The sequence below is a fragment of the Cydia splendana genome, chromosome 8, assembly GCF_910591565.1.
Source record: "Cydia splendana chromosome 8, ilCydSple1.2, whole genome shotgun sequence".
In the NCBI taxonomy this organism is placed as follows: domain Eukaryota; kingdom Metazoa; phylum Arthropoda; class Insecta; order Lepidoptera; family Tortricidae; genus Cydia; species Cydia splendana.
Window position 1 is genome coordinate 17,491,079 of NC_085967.1, and position 14,310 is coordinate 17,505,388.

The 14,310-nt window shown below is 37.6% G+C and overlaps 1 protein-coding gene across 2 annotated transcripts in view; it reads left to right on the forward strand.

The window, feature by feature from the left end:
* The window catches only part of LOC134792937 (plectin-like), a 55,769-nt gene that overhangs the window by 11,240 nt on the left and 30,219 nt on the right, over positions 1-14,310 (forward strand). The window contains exon 1 of one of the 2 annotated variants that reach the window (XM_063764409.1): positions 3,651-3,862. The exons of the other annotated variant lie outside the window; for it this stretch is intronic. The gene's annotated coding sequence lies outside the window, so the exon portion shown is untranslated. Of the gene's footprint in view, positions 1-3,650; positions 3,863-14,310 lie in introns of those variants that run through there. 2 annotated transcript variants of the gene reach the window in all.

The following is a 14,310-nucleotide window of genomic DNA, read 5'->3' on the forward strand; positions in this document are numbered from 1 at the left end:
GCATTTCCTTAATGGAGGGAGGATGCGCACGCGCTGACGGCGGGCGGTATATCCGCTCATGATAATCGCCCTACTATCAACGAGTTCGCGCATCCAGTGGCCCTATTAAGAAACGAAAAATGTACATCACTTTAATACAAATTCAATATGAATTTAAGTGAATCATGCACGCGCTCATTTGGTTGCGCGTACACTCTACACAGCAAGAACTGGGCACATTCAATAGGTTTTCGACGCCATTTCAATACCACAAATGCACACTGGAGAATGAAGCCTTAATTCAATCACTCTCTAGAGAAAGTATGGCAGAATCATTTAAACTAATCTATGACATGCAGTTTCCACACAATTAATCGTGCTTAATTTGCTCGTGGCGCAATGAAGACACGACCTATTAAAGTAATAGCCGTCGTAAAGCTAATGATTTTAAAAATAACCCAACGACCCCGCAAATACCGTCGCGGGTGGGAGTGTTTTTCGTTGTTTTTGCACCCAGATTAACATTCTGTATGCACTCATTGCAGTGAAACTGGTTTTTAGCAATTTTAGCTTCCAAACAAGCTCATTTGCACATAACAAGTGACAGCCGACACACCTAATTACAACACACATAGTTGCACGAAATCGATAAACGCAGATTTTGCAAAAACCTGAGAATTATCAACTATGAACTTTCACCTGCACAATAGACTGAGCCAATGTATCTATAATTGTTTCCTTGTACAACGTGAGAATAATCAACTGTGTCATCTATTACATGCACATGTAACTGATTTTTTGCGTTTACGCGGAATTAATATCGTATGGGAATTCAGTTATCGACAATATTCCATTTTTACTTTTTCCATTGTCTTTGTCGAGAAAGTTTTTCGTATGAACCGGTTGCGTGTTGTGACTTTAATGGTAGATTTTGATTCATAGGTGCTGCTCTGCGTGAGTGTAAACTCGATACTGATACACTATAAATTGTTTCTCGTTTTCGTGTCACGGCTGCATAGTGCGTGTAAAACAAGCTGACCTCTCGAAGCGGCGAACGAGTACAAGTACTTTTGTACCTTATTCCATTGCAATAGGAGCGAGAACTGTATATATATCTTTGTACTCTGTAGGTACGCAGGCTCCGCCGCAGACCTCGGATCTGGGTCATGCGGATGGCGTGGCGCCTGAAAACGACAAGAGTAATCCCGAAATATTAAAGTGACGAGTAAATCCTGAGCCTAAACTTCTTCGTCACACTATTTAATACCTAGGGAGTTTACTGGTCGATTTATATGATGCAGGTATGAAACTGCAACATGTGATATTTGCAACGATTGCCTGGTTCTTATTAATATAGGCCATAGGATTAGATGAGGTAAGAGAAATATGGGGGCTAGGGAAATGCTTGCCCCGATCAAAATAAACTATTTTATTTTGAGTGGATGCTGGCTTTTGAAATGTCGATATGAAGCAAAACACACATAAGAAGAAATAACTCTTATTTTTACAAGCTTTTATTTAGTTTCACCTGTCCCGTTGTCTGTCTGTCTGTCGGTCTGTAATCAAATCTTGCAAGTTAAACTTGATCCACTTCCCGGTTTCCGATTGAGCTGACATTTTGCATGCATGTATAAATCGGATGACAATGCAATATTATGGTACCATCGAGCTGATCTGATGATGGAGACAGGAGGTGGCCATAGGAACTCTGTGATGAAACAACGTAACCTCATTGGGTTTGGGGTTTTTAGATTTGCCTCGATGAGTAATTAGTTTAGGGTTGCCATAAGTGTGGGGACTCAGACCGGGACATTTAAAGAAAACCGGCCAAGTGCGAGTCGGACTTGCGTCGCGTTTAAAGGGTTACACAATTTGTAACAATGTATTTTTTCATGTGAAACGTGAGTGAAATGTCTATAATTAAGTCCGACTCACGCTTGACTGCACATTTCTAATAGGTTTTCCTATAGATAGGTAAAGAACTATTTTGTGGTTTTTTTTTTGAAATTTTAGCACAGTAGTTTCGGAGATAATTTTTCCATGTGTTTAAATGATTATTCATTGACCAGTCAAGCTACCATGTAGATTCAGGGGATTCAGGGTCAACCAGCAAAAAACGCGAGCGCAGCGAGCGCGAAATTTTTTTGACAAAATTGTAAAAACCATGTTAAAAAGGCCGGGCCGGGCCTAAAAATACGAAGTTCCCCAGTGAGGCTAGCTTTCATGCGAGGTCGAAGCCGTGCTTCAGGATAAGCTCAGCTAGAGCATAGACGCCAACCAATGTCCATTGTATTAAAAAGCGAAACCGCAGGCCGAGCTTGGCGCAGCGAGGTCAAAGGCTAAGCTGAAGAAGAGGAGATTTGGAAGACAAACCAAAAATGTAGGTAAAATGTGAGGCTGAAGGTCGAGCTCAGAAATCTCCACATTACTTAATAAGCCCGAAGCGTACTAGTTTATAACCAGCGCGGTGAGCTTTCAGGCGAGGCAAAAGGCCAAGATTCTCAAATCAAATTTTTATATTTGTTAAAAATTAAGCGACGCCGAAGGTCGATCTGTAAGAAAGCAACGCTAGTGTTACTCGACAATAATATGTGTCATATGTACAAGAGTTACTCGGAGGGCCGAAGTTCCATTGATGAGGATGAGGTTTTAGGCCCTTGGGAGCCTGAAATACGAGCTCTACATTACAGACTTTAAAAGCTATAAAATAACATAATTTACATAATCATCTAATTATTGTGTGTCTGAGAAACTGATATTGGACATTAGGTAAAAGTAGGTACCATAAAACATTTTTTTTATTTTTGGCCATATGAAACGTAGAAATGTAGGTATATTATTATTTACCAAGTCCAGCCCCCTACTAAATAACTATGATTTTTAAACCGGGACAATTTTCTTATCGGCCGGGACGCCGGGACACCGTGCTTCAAACCGGGACATGTCCCGGCGTACCGGGACGTATGGCAACCCTAAATTAGTTGTCTGTCGAAAGAAAAGTACAGTCAACGATAAAAGCTTGTACCAAAAATGGATTTTTTGCCAAAATCTTATTATCTTTTTGAAATACAGTGGAAAGTATTTTTATTCTAGAAACGCCAAACTTATTTGAAGATAACTTAAAATAAATGGTTCACATTTGTCCCGCCCCAAATCGAGCAATCTCGATACGGCTCGTCAAACGTCAAGTTAAAATTAGCCAGACCACAGCTACGTGATATCAGTGTGGATTTGTTTTGACATATGATTTCCTTGTACCTAATTCGTAGATTAATTAATTTGCTTATCGACACTGACAAAAAAAGGAAATCATGTATTTTTTTCAAGGTTGTTTGGAACCCAAAGCTTTGCCATGTTGGTTGGCTTGAGTTACTTTATTTAAACTTCCTATTTATAGTCGGGCGGGACTAAGATTAAGTGATTATTTGATTAAGTATGTCGATTAAAAATCCACGGAATGTTCCAAATATTAAATAGGTTCTCAGCAATTTTTCTCTAGTTTTTCGATATTTGTTATTGGATGAAATTTTGTCCAGATCAGATCGAGCTGATAGTGTTTTGTTTTTGTTTGGTAATTAGGTATTTATTATACATATATTCGAGTACGACATCAACATCAACAGAGCCTGCGTTGAGTCGCTTTCAGTTGGCTAAATGTGGTTTGGCTTCAGTCTCGACCACCCCCGCGTAAGCGCCGGTCGCGCGTGCTGTATGGCTGTATCGCCTCTACCTGTTGTTTACCTACTAGTCTTCTAGTGCTCTTACTAAACTATTACCTAACAGACCAATATCTGTCTATTGCCTTTATCTTAAAGGGCTAATTGAATTTGTTTTGGACTTATAAAGCAAAACTACTATCTAATTGTGCTTTGTCATCAATATGGTAAGTTTATTATGTTTTTGTTAAGAACATAAATATTGTTTTTTTTTCTTTAATATTTAAGAAGGTTTAGCTGTATATTTTCAACTGGGATATTTAATGTTTTTGATCTCTAGCGTGGTATTTATACAAGCATCACGTCTAATGTTTACTATAAATGCAAGCAAAGATCTCTAGATCCAAGTCTAGACTCTAGACCGGTTTGAAAGTGAGGGTTTTGTCCTGATGTAGAACCAGATTTCTGATTTACGTTCCGGGCTTGATATTCAATGTATATGGCTGTCAATTTTATTGCGGTACATTAATAGCTAAATAAAATATAAAAGATAAATACAATCAGATCACTGCACCTTATAAAACAAAGGCCCCCGCCGCGTCTGTCTGTTTGTGTGTTTGTTCGCGATAAACTCAAAAACTACTGAACGGATTTTCATGCGGTTTTCACATATCAATAGAGTGTTTCTTAAGAAAGGTTTAGGTGTATAATTTGCTAACCCGGGCAAAGCCGGGGCGGGTCGCTAGTATTTAAATAAGAATCGCTACCAAGACACCGTATTATTAAGAGCGAGACCTCTAAAACCTTCTACACTTCTGATTTGGTTATAATACTATTAGGTAGGTAGGTACTATGATAATTTGGGCATCTGACTGAACCGAATAATATATTCGCCACAAAAAACTGAAACCGCAAAAATAGCTCCGGTTTCGACAAGTGCGAGTATATCCCTGTTAGATGTTTGTCACGTAACGTTTAATAGAGGAATTCTAAAAATATATGTTCATTAATTTTAAATATATGTATTTTAACTTTTTTCTCAATAAATAGCTTTTTACAACTTACAATGTTTATTTGTTTGCACTCAAGATTTGAACTAGTTCCCCACGCCACGTCTCATTAAGTTGAAAACTTTACTTATGTAACTTCGGTGCCAAGCCAATGTAGTGTTACGGTACCATTATGTTGGTCTGATGATAGATACCGACTCCGACTACCATTACGGTCATGCCATAGGAACTTTGTTGAAACCAGCACAACCTTATTGAGTTAAAATTGTCTCGATAAGTAGGTAATACATGACGTCTAAAGAAGAGTAGTCGACAATAAAAAATTGTATCGAAAATGAAAACTATGTCAAATACTTATTTCAACATTATTGTCGTACCTAGGAAGCTATCGTAGAAACGCCTGCGCTACGCTTAATGCGGATGATCGCTGACCACATAAGCGTCGCGTTTACGACTAAATTACCCACATTACGGCCTAGCATGATCACTCGCCTTGCCCAGGTCTTCGCTGGTCCTATTATCATTGTAGCGTGAACTTGTCATTCACAACCTTTACGTACTGGAGTATTTAACCACATTCTTTGCGCCGCGTTTTTATAAGACTCCTTTATTATTCGCAAGTGCTGTGCGAGAATATAAAGTGCCGTTTTATTTCGTGGAATACTAAGGCTTTTAATATTATGCTGCTGTTATTCGTGTCTTTCAGAAGCAGTGTTGTATTCCACGCGATCCTTAGGTTATGATATATTTAGTTAAGTTTAAGACTGTTATATCATTTTCTACACAAGCTTTTAACGCCGATTGTACTTTTCTTAGGAGAGTCATCTACTGCTCATCAAAACGATTCTGACCAGACAACTTTCAATGATGTTGCGTTGTTTAATTTTACCTACAAAATTCTGTTCCTATGGCCACCTTAGTTACCATCATCCATCATCTAACTAGCCTGAATCGTCCATAACCGAAATATTGTATTATTACCGAAGTTGCATTGCTCGAATTTAAAATACCTAATGTTAAATTCGAGCTAAATCAGACATATAATACAGAGATATTTTAAAAATTTCAAATCTTTCTCGCAAGATTTGACCTAAGGTGTCTCTTAAACAACTAACTAAAAACATTCCGACTTGAATAAATGTTTCAAATAATGCTCTTTAAAGATCAATAGTGATATTGCCCTTCATAAGCAGAACTCATTAATTTAAATTATTAATACGAATATTCCAAATGCATCTGCCTTTTATTCATCTGATAAAGATGATAGTTGGTTATTAAGTAGCCGGAGATGCAGACAGCACGGGCGTCGAACCCGTTAGATCGTTTTTAGAGCGACGACCTTGCACTGCGAGCCATAGGAATTTCAGAACAGGATTTAAATAATTAACACAATAAGATAAATGAGCAATTAATTATATCCATTTCTGATTCATAAAAGAGAAAGTATCGGTACTGAGCAACGTTTTGTGTTAAAAGACTTCTGTCATTATTTTTTCCTTCGTGATTACCGTTGTTTGTTATGGAAATCCATGGAATTTGATGGTAACCTCTCTCATGATAGTCGGCATCGATAACATCATCAGCATCACCATCAGATGTTAAAACTACCTACCCTAAATATTTTTTTTTTTATAAATAGTAAACTCATTCTCGTCTACTATTATCGGGTAACATCGACTTAATTTTTATTATAATCCAGAATAATCCCATTGTGCATGAAACTGGTACTTTATTTTGACCGATGACTGCATCACAATGACGCAAGTTCAACTTTTTTATTCTTATCTGGTTTGCAACCTACGCTTTACGCTATGACTAAATGGCATCGAACCGGATTAATGCTGCTTCCAAGAGATTTGCAGCAAACTTAACCTACATTTCCGTCACATCTTCCTCAGTCACGAGTTATTTTTCTGAACGTTTTTCACACGGTTCGCCTCGGCCTATTTTTCTTGAAAAGGTTGTTGTTTGCAAAAGAGGTTGTCGTCTTTGAGGGGATACCGAGGCTCATCCTGTTAATTCCCCTCATTTTTCAGGAGATCTTTTACGCTTAGCCAAGAAAATGAATTGGATCCAATTTTTCTTTTTCGCCGTGAATAAAAGAATAAAATGGTTACTCATCTGGTTTCCTTTTAATCTCCTTATTGTTCTCGTATTTCTCTATGTTCCGCTGATGATAGACATTGGGCTTTTTAGCTAGAGTGAGTGGGGTCAATCGTATAAAAAATAACTGGGACACGCCGGTACGTTACGGTTTAGGTAAAGTTGCTATTCTATTCCAAACCACGCCACTCCTCCGCGCGACCCATTGCCCTATGATTTACCGCGTGCGTATACTTTCGAGTAACCGTTATTTTTATGATAATTTATTAAGACATGCATATTTTATGTGATTGTCACTGTTCCTAACAAAAAGCTATGTTTTATGTAAACTTTCGAAACTTTATTTAAAAAAAGAGGTTCGTTTTAATTGGAAAGTAATAACTTATTCAGTTTGTGTTGTAAGCTATTAGATAACCTATATTAAAGCGGTCTGTTTCACATTCGCACTTAGCTACTGGATTGTTGCCAATATAAAATGTATTGGACCCGCTTTTGCCTAGCGACCTCCCAGGCGGAGGCAACGATGCATTTTAATAGCGCAAGCTGCTGCGGTATTGCTGGTAATTGAACAAACGATAAACTCTACTAAAGAACTTATAAAAGACTCTTTACTAAAGATTTTTTATTGCTCTCGTCATATTGGTCTTTAATATTTACAATAACTTTAAAAAAAGTTACGAAGTTAATTTAAAAGATAGGTTCTTGTGTTATCCTGGTTATATATCTGTCTTATCCTAGTTCGGGAGTTTTGTCTTGTCATTTTTGCACTTTCATTTTGTTGTCCCATCGCCCACACTGTTAATTGTATATCGGTGGACCTTATGCCTTTTGTAATAAGGTCGACCGATGTACAGTTAGGAGTGTTGCTGTTTGTCCAAATAAAGGTTTGTCAGCGTTAAGTAACGCCTGAATTTGACTAAATGGTGTCACTTTCTGGTTCGCCGAGATAAAAGTGCGTCATTAAATTCTCAAGAGTTGGCACCGGATGACAATGACTATGGTAGGTAGGTATTGTGGAAAGGATCAGCAAGAGGTTGGCAAGATTTTAGACAAAAAATTCTAGAAATTTCGAGGCAGTTCTTCTGCGTAGAAAAAAGGAACGGTCACTCACTCTGAAGTCGAAGTCGTTTTATCGTTGTAAACTACAAAGTACATCCGAGACTTACATGAATATTCCTGGTACTGTTCCTGCAGCTCCTGGTAACAATATCGTCTTCAGTTCCGTTTGTTTGTGGACGTGTATTTCTGTCCCGTGCCCGTACATGTTTATCGTCTAGCAATAGGCTGGTCGTAAACGCCGCGTACGGTAAACTCGCGGCGTGTTTAGTTTCAGCATCCGAACCGTTTACAGACACATCAATTAAATTTAGACTTGGTTAACGGAAGTTGCCAATTTGCTTATGTTTATGAGAGCAGTGGTAGCGATTTATCAAACATCACATATAAAAATGGTTTACTATTCAACATCATGTACGACTGAAATGGCAAAACCGGAGCCTTTAGGCTAAGAATTGCGTAAAATTTAAAATATAGTCTGAGGATGTTTTCAAGTCATTTAACTCCAGAGCTGTCACGTGTTTGTTTATAGGTACCTAGAGGATTTACTATGTTGCCGTAGCAGACTGTCAAAACATAAAGCTTAAGAGGTGAACGTCAAGCTTAACTCTAATAAAGATTTTCTTTGTGTTAGGACGTATATCTATGATATTCATACCTGTTTTGTATTTCAAGCGGTGTACCTAAATCCTTTTATAAGACGTTGTGCCTATTTGCCTGTGTTTACTTTAGAGCTTACAGATTGACACTATCCATTAACAGCTGACAAAAGCAGTCTCCAGCGGCGCCAGATCGTCGCGGCTTATTGCGAAAACTTGCCCCACCGCGATATAGGTTTTACTCTTGCGAGACCTTGAGCTACGTATATGGTTTCAAGCTGCCTTTTGCTTAATATAGGATGTACCTATTTGTCTTTGTTTTTGTAGGACTTGTAGATAGACTATCCACTAGCCGTTCTTAGATGAACAGTCAGTAAAGTGACAATGTCAGATTTTAGCGGCGCCGAATCGTCGCGGCTGCGGTAGCATATTATGAAAACTTGCCTCACCGCGATATAGGTTACTCTGGCGACCTTTAACGTTCAGTCTTTACTCGGCTAAACCTTCGCTTGTTCGACAACAACTTCAGCAACAGCAGTTTATCACAGAGATTTATGATTGGTTTTTGTTCGATGTTAAGATGTAATAAATTGCTCTTTTCTTGTAAGGAACTTGGGAATTAGATCACGCACATACGAGCATGTCTAAATCAATTCATTCGAGTGTTACAGAGTAGGTATTATACAGAATTGTCCTGACGCCCTCCTGATATAGAAACGTTTAAATATAAATTTTCTCTGAGATTCAACCATATACATTAATGTAAAATCGGGAACGGGAAATAGTGTTTATCGGTCAACGGCCGTGGATGTTTATTGGAAGTAAACCCCAATATGGCAACAGCCAACAATGACAGTTCACAATACGTGAAGCTATACATATACGACCCTATTTGAGACTATTGAGAGTGACCCGCTTACCATTAATTCGATTTAAAAAAGGGAAAGGTAGTGAGTTCAAGCCTACTTGGCGCTCAATAGTCATAATAATAGTGGTTAGGAAAAATACAAAAAGTAAGTCAAAGGCTATACGTTCAGTATTTTGTATGTTGCCGAATTAAGGGTTTTTATACAACGCGTGCGGCGTCTATTAGGATCTGTGCTAGAAAACGATGATTGAATAGGCTTTGCCCATAACAGATCCAAATTGCAGTATTGTTCTTTTTATTTTTTACGAGAGAGGCGAGTCGTGCGCCGTAATGTGATTGATAGAGACCGGGCCGATTGAAATCGCTTCCACCACTTTCCCGGACGTTGACGGTTTTGTGCCTTTAGCTCGTCCATTGTATGCAGTCCTCGTAACTCGCCTGCAATCACCGTGATCGGAGGTGATGTAACACTTAACGAGCCAAGGTGACTGGCGGCTAATACGAAAATTGACGATTTAAGGGGATTCGCGAAATTGTGTTCCGGCCGTGCAGAAACTTACAAGTTGAAGTGCCATTTACGAATTTTGTCCTCCAAAATAGAACCTATAATAAAATTAATCACCACCGTACATACAAAAAAATTGACTTAGATTTTGTTCTCGGGTATTTCTTTGTCCACACTTTCTAAATTTATTAATGCTTGCATCGGTAATGATTTTTTAATTTTTTTGTAGTTAAACTCTTTACACTTTTTTGTCTCTTTTATAATATTATTAACCGTCCCTAATAACTAACTGAGTACTTATAATTTATCAATAAAATATGTATTAATAATTTATCATTGACAGCAAAACCGAACGACGTTGTAAAGCTCAAATTATTACATATAGTTTCAATTTCCATTGAATAACGGAACCTCGATTTCGGAGTTTTTTTATGGACAAAACGACCGCACACGTATCCCCTTAACGTTAAGAATTAAAGCTCGCCTTTGTACCAAATTGCCTCTAAGTGACCAATTAGACTATTACACGATACCTGATGGTAAATGCAGCCATTCTGTACAGTGAACATAGAAGAGTGTACGATCAATATGCAGTCGTCGTCGTCTGGATACAATGCAAAACAATCACGGTGCAACGAACTTGGAAGGAAGGGTCCTTGCCTTAAAATGTTTATACTACCATAAATGTTTCAATGTACTTATCGACGGAAAGTGATTCACGAATATAACGTTTTGATTTCATGATGACTTCCGAATGGACAGAGCTGGCATATTAATATGCTTTAGTGAAGCATGTGGTTGGTAAAACGGATACAAAACTGTTCTAATTTATTTATTCAACTACAGAGAATCTTAAAAGGCCTGACATAGCCATCAACGATAAATGATTTAACTATGTGGTAGACGGACTATGGTATACGTATTTCAACTTTAACGTAGGAAGAGGCCAATAAAAAAATATCAGCGACATTTTCATTTTCTGTGGTTCCCTTCATTCACGATTCGTTCCATCCTCCGCGTCTCTAAATTTCATGACCCATGCTATTCTCAATTGTACGGTTTAGATCATAATTTCCGAACTTGGCCTAGCATATACTTGCCCGGAAGTAATATGGAATTGTCAGAAAACAAAACGGTCCTAATTTATTTATTCAGCTACTAAAGAATACAGCGACAAATAGGGGCAGCGTTCGGTGCATGTTATATCTTGAACACGTGCAGTGTGCACAGAAACACACGTGCTCTTGACACAGCTGACGGCCGCGGCCCTGGGGGCTAGGAAATTTTAAACAAGCTTATAACGTGTAACTGGTAAATTATAAACTTGAATCATGACCTGTACGGCTACCACCAGTTTTGACATTGACATAACGCTCACGTTTACGTAACTTACTTTCTATGCATCTCGCTCGTACTCGCATATGCGAGCAATAGTGCAAGCGAGATGTACAGAAAGTAAATTACGTAGACGTGAGCGTTATGTCAATGTTAAAACTGATGGTAGAGGCTCTAATGTGTAGAATTTATACCTTTGCAGGCATTTAAATAATTATACCTACATATGCTGTTTTCATTTTAGACATTTAATTTGTTTTGAAACAGGGCTAAAAGGATTTGTTAGACTTAGTTACAATTAAAGTTACCATAAAGTATGTGAAAATCAGTCATTATTTTATCACTCAGCCGTTTCCTGTTTTCCTGTTATTACAAGTAATATTATTACCAACTGTTCTAACGGCTTTACACTGTAAATAACTGTATGGTATTGGATATTTTATTGAAAAACATGTGGCCAGTATCCATAATTATGTTCAGTTCATGTTCATCCCATCCCATATCAAGCTTTATCCTATTCATTTTTAAAATGAACTAAAAGAATAAAGTTCTTTAGGGTGCGTTTCGACCAGAGATGTGCGAGGATGCGTTGCGGGTAATGTGTTCGTTAAGAACCAATAGAATTACTTCATTTGTTGTCCTCGCTCAGCGTGCAGTGATTCTATTGGTTCTTCAAAACACGTTCCTCGCAACGCATCCTCGCACATCTCTGGTCGAAACGCACCCTAGAGAACTTTATCCTTTTAGTTTATTTTTAAAATAACACGTCTAGCTAGGATATGCTTGATATGGGATGGGATGAACTGAACATAATTATGGATAGGTACTGGCCCCTATTTCACCACGGTGACAGGTGCGACAATTGTCGACATCACTGTTACTTACTACTGCTACTCGAAACGCACCCTTACTGTATTAAACCATTTATTAAGCGCTATTTTACAGAGTTACGAAGTAAGAGCACTGTTATTAGTAAGAAAAATAAACATGTACTTAACTAAGAAGTAAAACGGTCGGTGCCTACCCTGATGGTTAGTTCGCTATGTGTTTTGCGGTCTTTTTAACCTGTAACTAACATTCATTACAGTCTTCGCACTAAGTGTTCGCATAACAACAATAATAGAGTTCGCGTGTGGCCGTTAGGGCTTGCAAATATTCGAAACTTTCAGGTATTCGAATATTCGACTTTTTCTGACGAGATATTCGAATATTCGAATAATTATTCGAATATTTAAAAAAAATAAGAAAAGGAACGAAAAATCGGTTTATTATCGTTTTATTCAAAAGTTTTTTTCACATATTGCTAAAATTAATGATATTTTGCAGAAATCCACTTATTGACTAGATTTTATCATCCTACTCTGAAATACCCACGTTTATAAAAGCAAGTAAGTACCTAAAACGCAAAAATTAGACATTTTCAATATTTCTTGATAAAACTTTTTATTATAAATGCGTCGTTGCGTGAATTAATATAACTTTAACCATCCAAACACGTATGTAAGAGAGAAAACATTTTAGTAGGTAATCACTAATCATTTTCTGATTTAAATTAACTTCTTGTCGTTAAGAAGCCTGTAAAATGGCCTTTAATTCCATTGTATTTTGAATCTTTATTGACTTTATTAGTCTGGGCAAGTTTAGTTTTGATTCCTAATGGTCGGCTGTTATATAATAAGTTATATAATTGGTATTGGAATATTTAAGGGAAAAAGTTGGCTGACTACGGGGTGGATCATTCGTTAGCTAAAGGTGCATGGTTAGATTACCTAGTTCGGTAGGTTTCGTATGATCAAATTTGTGAATTGCGATAAAGGGCAAGGTTTAGACTTCGAATATTCGCTTAACTTTACTCAATAAACAAAATGACCCTTTATCTTAAAACTTACGTAAAGTTACTTGTACCTAGAAGCATTAGCCGCACCGTAATAAAACATACTTTTTGATTTCGTTTCCTTTGAAATTGAGTTAGGTTCTTAGGTTTAACTGTATTCACGAAGCCTATTGAGAGGAATACAGTAAAAACATTATTTCCTTCGCATTTGGGTACCTACGGTTCCTCATTCACTGTTAATACCCGGCAAAATACACAGAAACTGTAACTATAACGGATGAAAATAGATTTTACCTAGTAATAAAAAATATTCGAATATTCGAAACCTGAGCGGCCGAATATTCGAATATCAAAACAGGTCGAATATTCGACATATTCGAATATTCGAATTGCAAGCCCTAGTGACCGTGTTATACCAGTGCTCTCATTCCTAACGCCAAATCACACCACCAACTAAACCAATATAAGTATGATCCTTAGAAACGTCCAGTGGACGCGGAACTAAAGGTCTAGTTATACTAGAAAAGTGCTTATAGTCGAGACTAAATGTATTGAGAGTTTGTGCAGTGTCGGTTGCTGCGGAAGTTGCTTATTTAGCGACTTTAGCGTGTCGTGCGGTCGTCTATCGCTAGTGCGCTCTGGGAGACCGGCCTTCACCCTAAGTGCGACCGATTCTCATCATCCTGTTCTTTGTGTTGTTTTTATTCTCGATATTCATTGTGAACATCAATAAATATAGACGGAATAAAGAGCATCAGTAAATTGCGGTTATACAGAGTACCTTTTGACTGAAAACTTTGCATTATTAAACGAATTAACCATGATTCTGATATTGAGAATGATTTCATGTTAGTGACAATTAGGCTTAGGTAGTAATCACTGAAGTCGATAGTTAATGGCTATAACCTGAGGAAAACACCTCTATTTAAAATGTGATAGAACTGTGTTTACGGTTTCATAACTAAAGAACGGAAATAACAGCAGACACCGACCATTCCTGTAATAAAACTCAAAGGATGCTGTCTTATGGCTTATAGTAAATAGCGGCAATGTTAACACTGGCCATAAATCATTATTAACCGGGACTTTATTTTTGATAGAGCTATGCGGAAATGCACTGGCTGAACACTTTTCAAGTCCAGTCCAAACAAGCCGAAATGAAATATCGGTCGGAAACTTCGATGTAATCTCGCTCGTAGCCGGCGACTGACATAATTATTTTCATATTTTATTCGTCTCCAGTTTCGTTTGGACGTAAAATTATTAGAAGAATTCGTTTCATCTAATTTCAGCTTCTGCATTAAACTAATAAACTCAAATAAACAAAAAATCACCTACATAGTTACGGTTTGCAAAAGCTGTTAT